The following is a 13,579-nucleotide window of genomic DNA, read 5'->3' as shown; positions in this document are numbered from 1 at the left end:
AAGTGGCACCGTGGCTACTAGAAATGGTCGCCCATATCTGGGATTATCCAGAACCTGAAGCAGACCGGGTGTTTTCTCCAATCCTGCATCCATAGGTGAGAAGTCGGGTGCAGTTCGTGACATCACTGGTTTGTCGAGAAATATGGCACCAATGTCACCTCCTTGAAAGAGCTGACTTACAGGACTTCCAGGAAGCAGCCACCTCAGGTGATCTGGACAGAGGCATGCCAGAAACCTTTTGACACCCTGGAGGAGGCTATGTGCACAGCACCCAACCTCAAGGCCCCTGACGTTTCTCAAGAATTCATTGTACAGGCAGATGCCTCAGAGCATGGCATACAGGCCTTGCGCTCACAGCTAAATTAAGAGGGCCTGGATCTGCCTATAGCCTTCTGCAGTAGGAGGCTACTTCTCAGGGAGTAGAGGTGGAACACAATAGAAAGAGAAGCCTTTGCTATGGTCTGGGCCCTGAAGAAGCTGAGACCGTACCTGTTTGGTACTCACGTCCGGGTTCAGACAGGCTACAGGCCCCTCGGATTGTTAATGCAGATGAGGGGTTAGAATTCCAAACTGTTGAGGTGGTCCATCTTCATTCAGGGAATCGACTTTATGGTGGAACACTGTCCTGAAACACACCAAACCAGTGATGATGGCCTTAGTGAAGAGATCTTTCAAGGGGTTGAGGAGCTCTACCCACTTTGAGCTGTGGAGGACATGTGTTAGACCTGGCATCCTTGCCGTGGTGTCCCTTAACTTTTTTGTTTGCCTTCAGGCCTCCTGTTTTGATTACCTCTTTTTTGCTGGTTTTAGGACTCTGTGCCCTTTACTACTCCTAACCAGTGCTAACATGCATGTGTTCTCTGCTTAAAACATGGTAACATTGGCTTATCCACAATTTATATATTTAATTTACTTATAAGTCCCTAGTAAAGTGCACTACCTGCGCTCAGGGCCTGTAAATTAAATGCTACTGGTGGGCCTGCAGAACTGATTATGTCACCCACTTCAGTAGATTTCAAATATGACCCAGGCCTGCCATTGCAGAGCCAGTGTGTGAAGTTTTAAACTGCCATGTCGACCTGGCAAGTTAACCCTCTTGTCAGGCCTAAACCTTTCTTTTTAATACGTATAAGTCACCCCTAATGTAGGCCCTAAACAACCCAAGGGCAGAATGCAGCATGTTTAAAACGTAGGACATGTACCTTTAAGTTTTACATGTCCCGGTAGTAAAAAACTCTTAAATTAGTTTTTCACTACTGAAGGCCTATCTCTCCCATAGGATAACATTGAGATTGCCTTATTAGATTTTATAAGTGTAATTTCCAATTGGAAAGAGATGGGAACCCCCCCAAGTATGTTGTCTCTGGAATCACAATTTAAAATCACAACTTATGGTGAAGTCAAATTTTAAATTGTAATTCTGAAAAGGTCACTTTTAGAAAGTTGGCATTTTCTTACTCTCACCATCTGGTGCCTTCTGCCTGTCTCTTAATACAAGTCTGGGTGGGTGACAGCTGGTGTTTTGTGCATTCCCTCTAGATAGCCACAAACACAGGGTCCTTAGGTGTGACTGATGGACCATCCACAGCCTGATGGGCCGTCCTGGAGAGGATGGGAGGCAGGAGCTGACACTTTCATCTGAATGGGCTGCATCCTGATCCCTCACAAAGGGCTGCATACCCGCCTGTAATGAGTCTGGAGCCAGGCCATTAAGAGCAGGGACCCTGTGCACTTCAAAGGCCTTTCTTTGAAGTCTCGCCCACTTCAAAGGCACCATTGGGTATAAGAACTGGACTTCTGACCCTGCTAATTCGGTACACTTCTGTACCTGTAGTTACTCTGCCAGAAAGAAGAACTGCTGTGCTGCTGAAAGGACTGCCACTCTGCTAGACTCCTGCTCTGCCATGCTGAGCTTCTACTTGCTATTGTCCTTGCCTGGGAGTGAGAAGGACTGGACCTGAATCTCTCCAATCCAGAACCAGAGTGACTCTAAGGGCTTGCTGGCTTTCCTCCTGTTCTTCTGAAGTCTCAGGGATACAAAAGACTTCCCACTCATCACCTACAGCACCAGGAATTTCCCATCTGTAAGTCTTGCCATGTCAAGAGGTGCCAGTCTAGTCCTGGGCCCTTGGAAGTAGTTATAAAATTCTGCTCCATTAAGAATCAAGGCTTCACTGCTGTGGTGAGGAACAGAACCGTAACATTGCCCCCGTTGCGTGGATCGGAACTGGCGCATCGCCTTTTCTGTGGGCATCAACTCTGACGCATGACTGCTGCTGCAAAGCCGGAACCGGTGCATCACCTTCAGAACTGCCACACCTTGGAGCCTCTGCATTGTCGCTGCTGTATGGTGAAAATCAACATATCTCCTCTGCTGCAGGTATTGACTCTGGCACATCGCTTCGGAAGCACTGCACCTTGGTATGAAGCTGCTGCGTGATGAAAATCAACACATCTTCACCACTGCATGGGGAAAATCGACACAAATCCTCTGCTGTGGGGACTGACACTGGTGCACCACTGCCTATGCTCCTCGCAGCTCCATTGACACATCTAGGATTCAGGTACTTTTGTTCAGCCGGCCTTACTGAGTCCCTTTAGTCGGCCTGCACTTCATTGCGATCAACCTGAACTCTTGACTTTGTCCTGGTCCAGCAAGTCCAGATGTGGCAAGAAAGCGTTTGTTGCTTCTTAGCGCTATTCAGTTTATTCCTTAAAAATTCATATCTCAAGTTCTCCTTATTGGATTTTGTTGTTTTGTATAAGATTAAGCTTTGTTTTTCTAACCAGTTGTGGTATCTTTTCTGTGGTGTTGTCATTGTTTTTCTGTTTAATGTGTTGCACAAATTCTTATGTTAAGCCTTTCTGCTGTGTGCCAAGCTACCAGGGGGTGAGGACATGTTAATTTAGGATGTGCTGGTGACTTAACGTGATCAGGATTGTGGTTCCTGCTTGGACAGGGTGCATACCTCTGCCAACAAGAAACCCAATTTCTAACAAGGAGCTTGAAAAGTAGCAAAGCTTTTTTCCATTTTTGCAACAAAGTCTTTAAGCATAGGGTTAACTATTATCATCCAGGCTGAGCTGAAAACTAATAAACTCCTTTTCCCGTTCCAGGCACAGTATTACAGCTTTAAGTTTATAAAATACGATCCAAACTAACATAGAGTGAATAGAAGCAATCCTGACGTGTTTCGCTCGTATTAGAACTCATCAGAGAGCCATAGCTTTGTCCAAAAACCAGTATAAGTCAAAACAATGCCCTTTCAGGTCCAGATATGTATGCATCTCTATCTTTATCTATATCTATATCTAGACACATGAATGGGTATGTGTTTATATGTATGTATTAAATTAAAAAGTGATAGAAGTGATCAGGGAAGGGGTAATATGACTATGGGACTAATGGAGGCATCTGTGAGGGACCCGTCATGGGCCAGAAGTTGTCCAGAAATGTCTTTTTCTGACCACATGAGGATCGCGGATCCTCCTGGACTCAGGCCTGAATTAAGAAAACAAAACAGTGTATACACTCACTCACAGACCCACACACCTACTCAGATACATGCACTTACAAACCCACGCAACCACTCACACACCCATACAGCCACTCATACACCCACAGACCCTCAAAACCACTCACAGACCCACACAACACTCATGCACCCACTTACACAACCACTCAGAGACCCTCAAAGCCATTCACACACCCATTCACAGACCCACACAACGCTCACACACCCACTTACACACTCACACAACTGCTTACACACCCACAACCACTCACACCCATACAGTCACTCACACTTCCACTTTAAGACCTACACAGCCACTCACTCACATACCGACTCACATACCCACACAGCTACTCACACACCTGTTCACACATCCAGATGGCCACACCCACTCACAGACCCACTTAGCCAGTCATACATGCGCTCACACACACACACACCCTCACAAACGCTCACACTCTCATTCACACACCCTCTCACACACTGGAATAGTTAGGAAATAGCATTAAAAACCATAGAAATTCACTGGAAAAAACAAAGGTTACAGGGACGTTATAGTTAGGAATTAGACTTTTGAAAACCTTAGAAATTCACTAAAAACAAACAATGGTTACAGGGCCATTCTAATTAGGTTCAGAATTTACACGCACTCAACCATAGAAATTCAGCTGTTATAGTTATAGTTCAAGTAACTGTAACTGGTGCCTTAAGGTAACTATAACTTGTGCCGTTGCCATGCACTGCTACTTATAACACATCGCTCATGATATTTTCTGTGATATCGTTGGTATTATCGCTGTCACACTTCCAGTGAAATTATTGATGAGAAAACTGCATGGCGAGGGTGTGAGTTAGTTACCTTAGGGCACTGTAACAGCTGAATTTCTCTGTTTGTGTGTGTAAATTCTAAACCTAGCTATAACAGCCCTGTAACCATTTTTTTAAGTATATGTTAGAAATGGGGTCTGTTAGAAATTAGGTCTTTGGTTGGCAGTCATTTTACCCCCATCCAAGCAAGGACCCTCACTCTAGTCAGGGTGGTAAAGGAGAATGAAACTCAGTTAACCCCTGCTCACCCTCTTGGTAGATTGGCACGAGCAGGCAGGCTTAACTCAGAAGCAATGTGTAAAGTATTTGTACCAACACACATAGTAATACAGTACAAACAATACAAAAGGACTCAACACCAGATTAGTAAAATAGCCAATATTTATCTGAACAAAACAAGACCAAAACGACAAAACTCCAACATACACAAGTCAAGTTATGAATTTTTAAAGATTAAGTACAAAAATAGCACTTAGAAACACAAACGCTTCGATTAGGTGATATCAAGACGCTGTGACAGTCGTTCCCAAGAATCCGACACCAATGGCGCCGGTCACAGAGTCACACAGACCCCCAGGTGCAGTACCTTGTGAAAATAAGGAAACAAGCCAGTGCACGGAGTCGGGGATTACTGTGTCGCTAGATCCGAGGTGGCATCGGTTCCGGTGCTGCAGAGCGAAGGAGCAGAGGAATCTCAAAGAGGTGGCAGGTCCTTGCTGCGGAGCAGTGGAGGTGAGGCGGAATCATTGCGAAACGTTGGATTTGTACACTTCCGGTGGAGTCGATGTCCGGCAGTCATAGCGTGGTGCGGCGACTTCCACGGAGTCGCGGACTTCAGTGAGACTGCAGTGGCATCGGGCCTGTGAGGTCGTCGCACTCCAGCGAGGACCACAGCTCTGGTTGCAGGCGACGGTCCAGAGTCATCTGAAGTCGTTTTTCTTGGATTTTCGTTGTTTCCCACCAGCTTCTCCTTTCAAGGGCCCAGGGACTGGATTAGTCACCACTTGGCAGGGCAGGAGTCTAAGCAGAGAGTCCAGGTGCTGGCAGAGGAAGTCTTTGATGGCCCTGAGACTTCAGAACAGGGCCAAGCTCAGTCCAAGCCCTTGGAGATTCTTCTCAAGCAGGAATATACTACAATGTCCAGTATTTGTCCCCTTTCACAGGCAGAAGCAGCAACTGCAGGATATCCCAGCAAAGCACAGTCACAGGCAGGGGCAGCACTTCTCCTCAGCTCTTCGGTTCTTCTCCAGGCAGAGGTTCCTCTTGGTTCCATAAGTGATCTAAAGTCTGGGGCTTTGGGTCCTCTACTTACATCCCTTTCTGCCTTTGAAGTAGGCAAACTTCAAAGGAAAGTCTCTGTTCACAAGATCCTGCCTTGCCCAGGCCAGGCCCCAGACACACACCAGGGGGTTGGAGACTGCATTGTGTGAGGGCAGGCACAGCCCACAGGGGTGTAAGTGACCACTCCTCCCTCCACTTTAGCACAGATGGCTCATCAGGATATGCAGGCTACACCCCAGCTCCCTTTGTGCCACTGTCTAGAGGAGAGGTGCAAACAGCCTAACTGTCAAACTATCTCTGACAGGGAATCCACTAGCAAGCCGAGTCCCAGAATGGATTAGGCAAGAAAATGCCTACTTTCTAAAAGTGCCATTTTCAAACTAACAATCTAAACACCAACTTCACTAAAAGATGTCTTTTTTAAATTGTGAGTTCAGAGACCCCAAACTCCAAATTTCCATTTGCTCTCAAAGGGAATCTGCACCTTAAAGTTATTTAAAGGCAGCTCCCATGTTAACCTGTGAGTGAGATGGGCCTTGCAACAGTGAAGACTGAATTTAGCAGTATTTCACTGGTAGGACATGTATTACACATCAGTACATGTCCCACCTTTAACATACACTACACTCTGCCCATGGGGCTACATAGGGCCTACCTTAGGAGTGCCTTACATGTATGAAAAGGGAAGATTTAGACCTGGCAAGTGGGCACACTTGCCGTGTTGAATTAGCAGTTTAAATCTACACACACAGACACTGCAGTGGCAGGTCTGAGACATGTTTACAGGGGTACTCATGTGGGTGATACAACCAGTGCTGCAGGCCCACTAGTAGCATTTGACTTAGAGGCCGTGGACACCTCTAGTGCACTTTACTAGGGACGTACTAGTAAATCAAATATGCCAATCATGGATAAGCCAATTATACATACATTTTACATAGGAGCACTTGCTCTTTAGCACTGGTTAGCAGTGGTAAAGTGCCCCAAGTATCAACAACAGCAAAAACAGAGTCCAGCATACTACATCAACAACCTGGGAAGCAGAGTCAAAAAGTTAGGGGAGACCACACCAAGGATGCCAAGTCTAATAGGGTTTTTATTTGACAGTCAGTTTGCACCCTGTCCACGTAGGGACCCTCACTCGTGTCAGGGTAAGGGAGATACTAGCCTAGATAACCCCTGCTCACCCCCTTGGTAGGGGCACAGGCAGTCAGACTTATCTCAGAGGCAATGTTCAAAGTATTTGCACCAACACACACAGTAACAAAGTAAAAACACAAAAGGACTCCACACCAGTTCAGTAACATAGCCAATATTTATCTAAATCAAACAAGACCAAAATGACACAAATCTAACATACACAAGCAAAGGTATGAATTTTTAAAGTAAAAAGAGTCTTAACCCATAGAAATTAATGGATGGTTTATTTTAGCACAAAGTACCTGCTGTGCGTCAAAAATACAGCCGCACGGGCGAATGTGCATTCGAAAAGCAAGCGATGCATTGATTCCTTACTCGCAAGTGAGGCTGTGCGTTGATTCTTTCTCTGCCATGTAAGCGATGCGTCAATGCTTTCCTCTCAGGAAAGGGATGCATCGATTTCCGTACAAGCAGCCTCAGGTCTGAGCAGAGATGTTGAAGATTTTGACGCCCAGGGTTGATGCGTGGAAAATTATGACGCGCTGCATGAAGGGTCTACATTGAGAACAGGTGCTACGTCGATTCTCTAGCTGCGAGGAAGGTGCTGCGTCAAATTGTCAGCCACGGGACAGGCACTGCGACAATTTATCTAACGGGCACACAGCGGTGCCTGGATTTTCCCTTGCAGGTTACCAGCTTCCACTTCTAAGGGCTCAGGGGCTGGATTTGGCACCACTTAGCAAGTCAGGACTCTTAGCAGAAGAGATCAGCACTGGCAGATGAAGTCTTTGATGTCCTTGAGACTTCATAACAGGGAGCAAGCTCAGCCTAAGCCCTTGGGAAAAGTGCACAAGCAGGTTTTCAGAAAGCAAGGTTCAGTCCTTTTTCTCTTCAGGCAAAAGCAGCAGCAGGCCAGCACAGCAAAGCAACAGGCAGAGTGACAGGTCCTCCTCAAGCATCAAGCTCTTCTCCTTGGCAGAGTTTCCTCTTGATCCAGAAGTAATCTAAAGTTGTGGGGTCAGCAGTCCAATACTTACACTCATTTCTGCCTTTGAAGTAGGCAAAGTTCAAAGGAAAGTCTTTGTAGTGCACAAGACCTTGCCTCTTCCTTGCTCCGCCCCAGACACACACTAGGGCGTTGGAGACTGTATTGTGAGAGGACAGGCACAGCCCTTTCAAGTGCATGTGTCAGCTCCTCCCTCCCACTGTAGCCCAGGAAGACTCATCAGGATATGCAGGGCACACCTCAGCTCTCTGTGTCACTGACTAGAGGGAATTCACAAACAGCCCAATTGTCAGTCTGACCCAGACATGTATTCAGCAGCCAAGTAGAGGCACAGAATGGTTAAGCAAGAAAATGCCCACTTTCTAAAAATGGCATTTTCAAACTTACAGTCTAAAAACTAACTTTACTAAAAGATGTATTTTTAAATTGTGAGTTCAGAGACCCCAAACTCAAAATCTCTATCTGCTCCCAATGGTAAACTGCATTAAAAAGATATTTAAAAGCAAACCCCAATGTTAACCTAAGGGAGATAGGCCTTGCAATAGTGAAAAACGAATTTGGAAATATTTCACTACAGGAAATCTAAAATATAAAACACACCAGTACATGTCCTACCTTTTAAATATACTACACCCGGTCCATGGGGCTGCCTTGGGCCTACCTTAGGGGTGACTTAAATGTAGTAAAAGGGAAGGTTTGGGCCTGGCAAGTGGGTACACTTGCCGGCTCGAACTGGCAGTACAAATCTGTACACACAGACACTGCAGTAGCAGGTCTGAGACAGATTTACAGGGCTACTCGTGTCGGTGGCCCAATTATCGCTGCAGGCCCACTAGTAGCATTTGATTTATAGGTCCTGAGCACACATAATGTGCTTTACTAGGGACTTACCAGCAAATCAAATATACCAATTATGGATAAACTAATCACCAATCCAATTCAGACAGAGAGCATATGCACTTTACCATTGGTTAGCAAAGAATGCCACCAGAAAGCAACAGAAAGCAGGCCTAGTTTGTTTCATCAAGTACACCCAGAACCCATGTGCCCAGGTGGAGCCTCCTTCTTTCTACCTGCCTGGACCACAGTTTCAATGCCTCTTGACAAAGGAGTTGAAGCCCTACTCCCTCTTGTTTGCTAGGTACCATTTATATACCCCGGCCTCTCAACTGCCTTAAACCCACTTCTTTGAACCAACATCCTTCTTTGCACCTTTCCATCCTGCAGCAGGTGGTGGCAACTATGAGAAAAGGTCTCTTTTGACAGGTTAGCTGCCCACCTTTTGCCTGGTACATTATGTAGCCTCAAAGGTGTTAGTTCCCAGGGCCCCTGCTAACCAGGTTCCCTGGGCCAGATCTATTTCCCCAAAACTGTTGTGATGCATTGGCACAATTGGAGACACCTTTAGCTGCCACTATCAGTCTCTAATACATGCTAATTAGGTATCCAAGACATGGGGTACTAAAGGTAGGCCCTTGAGGGCAGCACCACTGATTGTGCTACCCTCAAGGGCCTTGCATTCAGATGCACCCTGCACTGCTATTGCAGGCTGAGTGTCCTGATGCAATCCCAAAAAATAAACTTGACATGATACACTGCCTGTGTGCCCTGTCCACTACCTACTACATGCAGTATAGGTAGGACACCCCTCTGGCAGGCCTTCCATCCCTAAGGCAGGGTGCACTACACTGTATGTCAGGGCATAGCTGCATGAGCAATATGCCCCTAGTGTGTCCTTGCCAAACCCGGGACTTAGTGAGTGAACAGAAAAGCCATTGGTAGTGCATGTGCCGAACACCAGTTACCCTGTCTTGTTTTGTATCAAACAACTCAGAATGATAAATCAAAGCTGGAACCAGCATTGGATTTATTTGAAAATATACACAGGGTTCACCTTAGAGGTGCCCCCTGCAAACGCTAACTACCCTTGCATGGTTGCTGCCCAGTCACAACCAGCCTACCGTAACCAGAAAAGATTCTGGAACCCTGGGGTGAGAAATCCTGCTCTCTTGGTCCAAAAACAAAGCCCTTTCTGGGTGGAGGTGTAAATGCTCCCTCCCTCAGGATTGTGCACTGCCCTGCCAGCGAGCTTCAAAGGACTTACGGCCCTTGAAACTTGACACCCAAGCCTGCTGCTAGCAGCAGATGGCCGCCCCTGAGGGGTTGTTTGGACGCCGGAAGGACTCTACAAACTGCTAGAGGAACTCCATTCTTTAAACATCACCAAAGAGCTAACTCCAGAGTGAAACCATCACTCTGCATTTCCAAGGAACCAAAGACTCAGTGAAACCCCCTTCACTGACCAGCTCTGACCAAGGAACTGGAAGCCGCAGCTGGGCCAAACTTCACCCGTCAGACTGTGAGGGCAAAACCTACCAGTGTGCCAAGTTTCGTGGCACTGCGACCTCCACTGGCCAGACTGTGTAATAGCCCCAGGTACTGGTCACCTCACCAGAATAACAATCCATTCCAGACTGAAAAAGGACCAGGAGGAAGGCCCAGTCGAGGGACTTCAGGAACCACCCAGACCTCCGACCAGTGCCCCTGCTGACCTGCAAGCTCAAGGCCTTCTTTTTGTGCATTCAAAGTAACCTACCTCCTGCTTCCAAGGGCACCTTTGCGCACAGATCCTGGCTCACCGATTCGCTCTGCTCTCAGTCGCCCTGTGCCCTGCAGCAAAGATCCAGCTGTGCCCTAAGGGTCCTCCACCTCTTGCGACCTCAACACTCTAAGGGGACCCACCAGACTTACCTTTAAGTCCATCTGTGCAGTAATTTTCCAAGTGGTCCTCCGCAGTGGCCTGGCACCAGCTCCATCAACTTTCTGCAGCTGCTCCCACCGGAACTGGGAGTTGCCCAACTTCTCCAGCTGGTCCAGGGTACCTAACGACAACCTTGACCATCCTGCAAAAGGTGATATTGGTAAACACATTGTCTGATTTACTGTGAATTTTCAACATATTCTTACATTAGTTCCTATTGTGCCTAATGAGGCACAGAAAGACTAACTTTATTAAAACTTTAAAAATTCATAACCTAAAAAGTACTTACCCAATTTTAATGATCTGGGTCTTACATTTTTTATAAAAATCGGAAGTATTTTTGTAAATTGGTGTTGTTATTCTTTTGAGTGTGTGCCTCGATGTATTGATACTGTGAGTACAAAAAATGCTTTCCACTTCTCCAAGACTAGCCTAACTGCTGGACCAAGCTACCACAAAAATTAGAGCATTAGGTGGTCTAGTTTTTACCCCTGTAAACCAATGTGTATTTGCCTTGACCCCCTGCACAGTGTGCCAAGGTTTGCACACTACATAGAGGGCCAGCCTCCTACAGCAACACACCTCCTAAAAGGAGCTGTGGAGTTAGCTCCAGAGCTGGAGATTCGGCAAGGATGTCACTCCCATTAAGTTCTTGTTCCGAAGAAGGATGGCAGTCTACGTTAAATCCTAGGCCTCAGGGACTTGAGTTTCTTCCTCAAGAAGGGGGATCCTGACCCTGGCTCAGGTCTTCTTGGTGTTGGATACGGGAAACTGCAACCTGCAGGAGGCCTGTTTTCACGTTCCAGACCTGCAGTCCCACCGAAAAGTAGTTACGCTTTGTTGTACTCATTACAAATTTGTAGTACTCATGTTTGGTTCTAAATCTGCACCTTGAGTAGGGCTTTCTCATTTTTCTGTATCTGGGTGACTGGCTGCTCAAAGCTGGGTCATCCACCTGCAGGCAACAATCTCCTTATTGCCCAACCTATACTTTTCAGCCAACAAGCCCATATCTCACCTGGAGCCCTACCAATGTCTCTGGTTCATAGGATAGGTCCTGGACACTACTCTTCTCCACACCTTTTCATCTCCTCAGAGGATCCCCGACATCCACAAGATAATTCAGTCCTCTTCGGAAGCCGCAAGGGTCCCAGTCCAGATGGTCTTACGCCTGCTAGGGGGAATGACGTGATCCTTCATAGAGGGATGCCCTTTAGTTCCAGACTGTGGCTATGGTAGTTACAAATGTCTCTACTCTAGGGTTGAGAGTTCATCTGGAAATCATAGGAGCAGGTACCTCATATCAGCTTACTAGAACTTCAGGATATTCACCCATTGCTCAAGGCCTTCTTCTTTTTGTCCATTCAAGGTGAAGCTCTCCCAATCTTGACTGACAGTATGACTAAGATGTGGTACATGGCCAAGCAAGTAGAGTCCAAGAGGCATTGAAACTGTTGTGATGGGCACATGAGGAAGGGATTTAATTTGACAGCCAATCACCTGCTGGCTTTCTAAATGTTGGAGCTGCAGCTTGGGCCGGTGTTATCTTGAGATCACGACTGGTGTCTTCTACTGGTGGTAGTCCTGGACATATTCGACAAGTTGGGCACCCCTCAGATGGACCTGTTTGCCACCTAGGTAAATGCTCAGTACTGGCAGTTCTATGCCCTCCAGTATGCGTAGAGACGTACCTTTGGGTATGCCTTTCAGTTGAGGTGGAACTTTCAGATGCACAACACGTTTCCCCCATTTCCCCCCCCATACCCTTAATTCCTGAAGTTCTGAGGAAGATTTGCCAAGACTGAGCCAAGTCATTCTCATTGCCCCCGACTGACCAAGGTGTGTGTGTAGGCAGACCTTCTTCACTTCTCCCTTTGTCCCCTGCACCAGCTGTCATCCAGAGAATGCCCTCTCTTCCAGTTGGTGGGGGGTGGTGCTGCATCTCAACCTCAGAGGCTTCCGCCTCCATGCTTGTGGATGGAGAGTGGACATTTAAGCTCCTTTTAGCTGTCACCAGAGATGGTGGATATTTTCTTGTCAGCTCATCATCCCTCTGTAACATCTGGATATTATGGGAGGGTAAACATTCTTTTTTCATGGTGTGTGGAGAACAACATGGACACTTTGCAAACCTAAGTGTGTTAGGTCTTGCAGCTTGCTCTATGTAGGGCAGATAGGGTGTGCAGTGGCCACTGCAAAAGCGTGCTTGACTGCATTTTCAGCATCTCTCTATCTTCCAGACCAACCTTCCTTGTTCAAATCCTCCACGGTGATGTTGTTCCTTAAGAGGATGACTAATTTATATCCACGAGCTTTTGTTGTTATGCACCAGTGGGAACTCCACTTTGTTTTGATTTTTTTTATGAGGTCTCCATTTGAGCCCCTTCCCAGTTATGTTTATTAATCATTAAAACAGTGTTCTTGGTGGAGATCATCTCTACAAGGTGGGTCAGTAAATTGCAATCCCTGAGCACTAGCCATCAGTCATGTCCTTTTGCCCTAATAAGCAGGTGTTGCAAACCAGAGATGCTTTACTTCCTAAAGTAGTGATTTTCTTTCAGTTGAGACAGTGGTTCTCTCTTCCAACCTTCTTTACCACGCCCATCTCATGAAGTAGTAAGAGCCACTACATTGCTGCGGTTTTAGGCAAGTAGTCAGTTTTTAACATAATCACACTAAGGATACTAAATTGGATACCCAGCTTTTTGTTGGGTACTGTTGTTCTAGGAAAGGAAATGTGATCCAAATGCAGCTGTTGTCCCAATGGGTCATCCTCTGTCAAAGTTTGTTATAATCTTGCCAAACAAATAGAGCACATAAGGGAGTCGACGCTCACTAGACCAGAGAAAAGTCGTCATCTTCTGCCCTTCAGCAGGTGTTACATTGCAGAGGTCTGCAAGGTGGCGACATGGGTGCCCATGCAAATCTCTGCCAAGTATTACTGCCTGGATTCAGAGGTGTGCAGGGATGGACGCCGAGAGCTGTGATGAAAGATTTCCTCATCTACTCATCCATCATCCCTCTTCCACAAAGGTACTGCTCAGGAAT

General features: G+C 46.5%; 1 protein-coding gene across 2 annotated transcripts in view; it reads left to right on the top strand.

Annotated features, from left to right (window-relative positions):
• VPS33B (VPS33B late endosome and lysosome associated) overlaps window positions 1–13,579 on the top strand; it is a 691,895-nt gene that overhangs the window by 149,748 nt on the left and 528,568 nt on the right. The window lies entirely within an intron of this gene.

This window comes from Pleurodeles waltl, chromosome 3_1 (genome assembly GCF_031143425.1).
Source record: "Pleurodeles waltl isolate 20211129_DDA chromosome 3_1, aPleWal1.hap1.20221129, whole genome shotgun sequence".
Classification (NCBI taxonomy): Eukaryota; Metazoa; Chordata; class Amphibia; order Caudata; family Salamandridae; genus Pleurodeles; species Pleurodeles waltl.
Note: the sequence above shows the minus strand (reverse complement) of the source record. Positions and strands in the feature narration are given on the sequence as shown.